The 5,830-nt window shown below is 42.6% G+C and overlaps 1 long non-coding RNA gene across 1 annotated transcript; it reads right to left on the bottom strand.

Moving 5' to 3' along the window:
- Positions 1-3,338: 3,338 nt before the first annotated feature.
- LOC150040189 (uncharacterized) lies at positions 3,339-5,198 on the bottom strand. Its single transcript, XR_016534024.1, has 3 exons — positions 5,111-5,198; positions 4,014-4,051; positions 3,339-3,442 (listed from the first exon to the last, which is right to left on the bottom strand). It is a non-coding gene; the product is annotated as an uncharacterized LOC150040189 (long non-coding RNA).
- Between the last annotated feature and the right edge of the window lie 632 nt (positions 5,199-5,830).

Here is a 5,830-nt window from a genome sequence, read left to right as displayed (position 1 = left end):
CTTCTTTGTCTTTTCTTACTAATTTTGGTTTGAAGTCTATTTTATCTGATATGAGGATGGCAACTCCAGCCTGTTTATGGGGGTCGTTAGCTTGATAGAGTTTATTCCAACCTCTCACTTTCAAAAGATGCTTGTCTTTTTGGGTAAGATGTGTCCCTTGAAGACAGCAGAACTATAGCTCTTGCTTTTTCATCCAACTAGACAGCCTATGCTGTTTAATTGGAGAGTTGAGTCAAGATCAGGAAAACGAATGACAACAGATGATGGAGGGGATGTGGCCAGGAGGGATCACTACTACACTGTTGGTGGGAGTGCAAACTCGTTCAACCACTATGGAAAGCAGTGTGGCAGTGCCTCAAAAGGCTAAACATAGAACTCCCCTATGACCCAGCAATTCCACTACTTGGCGTTTACCCAACCACCCAGAAACAAGGACATACTAAACCCACTAGCACAACAATGTTCATTGCAGCAAAGATATGGAACCAACCTAGATGTCTTTCAGTTGATGAGTGGATCAACAAGTTGTGGTATTTGTAAACAATGGAATTCTATGCTGCTGTCAGAAAGAATGACATCGCCCCATTTGTTAGGAAATGGAAAGACTTAGAAAAAATCATATTAAGTGAAGTAAGCCAGACTCAAAGGAACTTAGGCTCAATGGTTTCCCTCATTCGTCATAATCAGTAGAAACCTTGGGCTCTACTAGCAGAGATTTGCAATAGAGCAAACTCTTGATACATAAGGACATATAATGTGAAGCTAATTGAAAGGACCTCCAAGATAGTGAAACAAAAGCCATATAATGAATGATTGTTGTCCTTAATGTACTATGTTGTCTCTCATCTCCTTTGCTGTCCCTTGGTTATCTCATATTGGTATAGTATCTCACTTTGTTATCTGATATCTTGAATTTATTTGTATTTGGATATTTGAAATTTGATAGGGAGAGGGGAAAACCAAGATGGGTGCGGGGTGTGGGGGGGAGGAAAACGGGTACCAAGACATGTGAAAGGGTATCAATGTATGTGAATTAATGCACCTTCTATCTGGCAAATATCATGTAACCCTTTTACTAATTACACTAAAAAAAAAGAAAAAAAAGAAGGAACAATTCTCTTCCTGCTGTCATACCTCTATAATCAATTTGGGAATTGAGAAGCTGTTGAAAGGTACTGGTTGGCATTTCCAGAGTCACTTTAAGAATGTGTTCAATGCTTCTCTCCTGAAATCCTAGCAGGACAGCACACTGAGCTAAGGGGAAACCCAGGAAAGTCTTCTCTACAGTTAATCTCTTTGAAATTGGCAGGGGTCTGTGGCTCCAATGAAACAGCACTTGACTTCTGCTGAAAAGGGGAGGTACAGGGACCATCTCCAGGCTGACAGCCACTCAGGACCATCACCACCACCACCACCACCACCACCACCACCACCAAGAGTAATTGTATACAATCAATGGATAATGAAAAGAGGGAGATGAGTCACCAATAATATAGCTGAAGGAATGGATATTGGCCAACTCTTTCCTCAGCACCAACTCAGCAATTGACAACGCAAAGGACCTTGGTTTGGCCCAGGATATTCTAGTTTTCATTTCTTTCCATAATGCTGTTTCTTCCTAGACGCTGGGATTCAACGAACGAATCAGTGTATGCATGACACTGGGAAAGCCTAAGAATACCAGGGGTTTGGAACTGAACTTTTAGGATTAGACAGGACACAAAGCTGGGTATCCATGAGTCTTGCCAGGTGATTTTACACAAGACAGTGTAATGTGTGTGAGGCGAAGCCAGTGAGTCCTTACCTGCTTTTGCTTGAGGAATTCCCCGTGCCCCAAATGAAACTTGGGCTAGGATGTTCCAAGCATTCTACCAAAGGAAACCAAGACATTTAGGTGGGGTTGCATAAGAGACTGACTTCCTTTCAGACAAACACACACAAGTAATATTCAACACAGGAAGGCACTGACATAACCGTGACACCTAAATGAACACCAAAGGAAAAGCCCTGAAGTATTTATTGGCATAGTAGATGGGGGTTTGAGACAGGCATTAGTTCGGTTCACACTGCATGTCTCCCTAGAGCAAGATGAAAATACTTTTCTTCCGACTGCTAAGCAGCAAAAGGTTTACAGAGTACTTGTGAGTTGAAAGCACAGAATTTACACTCCTGGTATAGTTCACATTTGACGTGGCAGACACAGAACTACAGAACCAGCGACCTACCTTTATCCCAATCTTCAGCACAGGAAGGAAATTGCCCTGTGGTTCCAGACCACTCATCCTGAATCTCGGTGGGAATGAGGTTCACTACATAAAAGAGGACATACCACATCACAACTATGTGACACTCTTAAGTGGCCCACTCGCATTTGAATCGTGCAGTGGAGGTCAGACTCACCCCGGCTGTCTTCAACAGATGGTTTGTCCATACAAGTTGCCATATGGTAACTGAGTTGATCACGGGGAATAAGGTGGCGAGCATTGAAGGGACAAGTAGCTAGTTTGGCAGCTATATCGGGATGATTCTGTGGAACCAGGTTGCAAATACAAAATATGACTCCCAGCATCCCTTTTGGGTTGTGGCCTTGTTTGCCCCTCCTGTGACTCAAATGTCCACTGATTGTGTACCAGAGCAAAATGGACATTGCACCAAGAGGGAAAAGGTTCCTTAGAAAATGCTCCCCAGTTGGTGTCTGCCGCTATTCACATCTGGCTTAAGCAGAAGGAGACACATTCTGCCCCCGATTTCAAGTTTTCTACAGCAATGGTATTTGAAGAAAAGAGATTTCATTTGCACAAAACATATCAACCTTCAAATATTGTGTAGTTTTTCTGACTGCAAAATAGTTACTGTGAAATCCATATAGTGAGGATAGAAAAGAGATGCCAGCTAAATCTCTTTTGATCTCCTTTGGGCCCCTCTTCTGATAGCCAAACCTTTCCATTGGAAAGCCCTCTCAGAAACAAATGAAGTAGATTTCTGACATGGCCTTTTCAATTTAAAAATTCGATACTTGTCTTTTGGAGACTAGGCAAGAGTGAAGAAGAATAGCACCGCTTGTTAGCAAGCTTGGCCTTGCTGAAGGAGTGCTGGTCCACCAGAAATTCACCTTGCCTGTGCTCTGCAGTGTGGAGCTCTATTTCCACACAAGGTGCATTGTAATTCTGTAGGACTCCAATGCACATGTGGGCTAAAAGTGGTCCTGAAATCACAAAATAGTCTTTCTTTGCTCCTTCCACCTGGACATTGACACCATTATTTCCTTCCCAGTGGCTACACGGGATCCATAAAAGTAGGATTTCATGTGGTGACACTCTCCATTTTCAGGTGACATTTACCTTTTTGCATTTTACAAGGTGGTATGGGAATCTGCAAGACCTGATCATGTGAGTTTGATCATAGGGGCACTGCAATAACCTTTCAGGATCCACAGATTCACCTGAAAAAGAAAAGGGTTCCAAAACCTAGCTTTGGGAAAGACAATCCTTTCACTTTGATTACTCTGGCAATGTCTGCATTTTTGGAGAACCATTACTCTGAGATGGATTAAAGTGGACCAAGGAATAACAGTAGAGAAACTCATTTCTGAGATAACTTGTGTACAATCACAAAGTTCATCATTGAGTGGTTAGACATTTCTGCATGCACACTTAGGAAAGGCATCAATCACACAGTTCACTTCCATTCTTCCCTTTCCAAAACCACCTATGAAACTCAAATTCATTACCAAAAGTTTGGATGTTCAGCTAACATCCCACAAAAACATACTTTTCTTGCGTAGCTTATGACATTATGCACTGTAGGTTTCAACAGAACGAAATAAGGAAAGAAAGAAAGAAAAGAAAGCATGAAAGAAAGAATGAAAAGAAAGAAAGAAAACGAGAGAGAGAGAGAGAGAGAGAGAGAGAGAGAGAGAGAGAGAGAGAGAAGAAAGAGAAAAAAGTAAGAAGGGAAACATCTACTGTACAAACCCAGAGTCTACCCAGGAATGAACTAAGGAAGATATGTACCTTCTTCCATTCTGACAGGCAGAGTATTCTTCACAATCCTGTGGGGAGAAAAAGCATCTCAGCAAAATCATGACTAATTCCATCAAAACCAAATTTTAAAACTTTGTCATTTTAGAAATTCCTGAAACTCATAGGAAAACGTCTATACGTGCTCTGAAGCTTTATTTACCCTCCGGAGTCAGTTTTGGCCGGGCCTGGGGATTGATTTCCTTTCTGGGGAATGGTCCCCGAGCCCTCTTAGGGTCACTATTGTCCAGATTGAACCAAATCACCGTTTCTGGCTTGGTCTCGGAATATGTTTCCAAACAAAAGTACCCAGAGCTTTGTGCATCCATTGTTCCCACTGTGTCTAAAAGAGGCACAGATGACCCAAGCTACACATATCTGCCAAGTAATTCCCTTTTCCACTGCATATATTTCACTTTCAAAGTGAATATTGGAAAGGTAGTAAATCGTATTTCACCAAGCGTCCGCAGCTTCAAGAAGGTACAACATTGGCCGGGGCAAATAGCCAAGACAAGTAGCATTACGTTCAGGTGAATTAAACTCTAAGATGTTTAGAAGTACGAGAGAAACACCCACAAAAAGTTCCCATCAAATCTGATATTTATCTCAACACATGCATCTGTGAAAGATGTGCTGAAATACTTGTCATTAGTGGCTTAGGCATAGTTTTTATTTTCAAGCTGCAGTCAGTCCAGTTTGTCAAACTCAGTCGGTAGTCCACTACAGCACAATTTATGTGCCTTTGCACTATGAACTACAGCCAGAGCCAAGAAGTCCTGTTTGCTCTCACCCACTAAATCATGACAGGAAAAGGAAAAGAGGTCCCGTGATGGGGGAGCAAAATGGACATTTTGTGAAGTCTGGACAGGAAATGGGTTCCAATAACTTTGTCCATGGATCATGGAGCCTACATTAAGGAAACTCTGGGGACTAGCTGGTGACACATAGGGAAGAAGGGAGAAAGCTAGTGTTTAGAGAGCGATAGTCAAGATAATATCCTCGTGGCAAGCAGCTAACATACACATGGTGGAGTTGAAAGAAGGACGAAAAGCGAAGAGTCTCATGGGTCTTTGAAAGTTTCCTGGACTCACCAGTGAACCCAGCAGTGTGGGATCCCTTCTTCACTGGGAAGGCAGTAGACCCAGCAGGCAGTTTTCCCTTGGCAACCTTTCCTTCTGTGTGGGGCCGCCGCTGGGAGGGGTGCCAGCTTTGTGACGCAGGTCAGCCTCCTCACTTCCGGGGCGCCCATCCAGGAAGTCCCGCCCACTTCCGCCTATGTCCACGGACACACCCCTTCCCATCCAAAAGAGGACAACTGGCCCTTCTTACACTTCCCGTCCATTTCTTGTCTGACATTGGTAGACACAGGCAAGAATTCAGCTGATAAAGGAGAGCTGTGACTCATTTTCACACAAGGTTCTACTAGGGTGCCATACCTCAACTACCCATTATTTCTAATTACTTCTGCCAACATCTCACTGGTATCTCTGCAGCATAGGTGGTCGGGTCATTCACTGCGTATTCATTTATTACTCACTTGAGCCTTCAAAGAAACATAGCTAGGAAAATTGGAAAATTCAAAACGTAAAGATGTTGGTGTGTGAATTAATTATGCATTAGGAAATTTCTCTGGACCTTGAAAGTGCCTACTGAACTATAATCTAAATACAAGTCCACACATCTGTTACCATGAAAGATTACATTGGGATAAGGATGGACTGGGTTTCCAGATGAAGATTAAATATGAAATCTTCAGCAAAACGTTGTTTGGGCTTCCCTGCATATTTCCCGGTTATTTCTTCATAACTTCC

Source organism: Megascapheus bottae, chromosome Y (assembly GCF_031878675.1).
Source record: "Megascapheus bottae isolate mThoBot1 chromosome Y, mThoBot2.hap1, whole genome shotgun sequence".
Classification (NCBI taxonomy): domain Eukaryota; kingdom Metazoa; phylum Chordata; class Mammalia; order Rodentia; family Geomyidae; genus Megascapheus; species Megascapheus bottae.
This window is presented reverse-complemented; position numbering and strand designations above follow the sequence as displayed.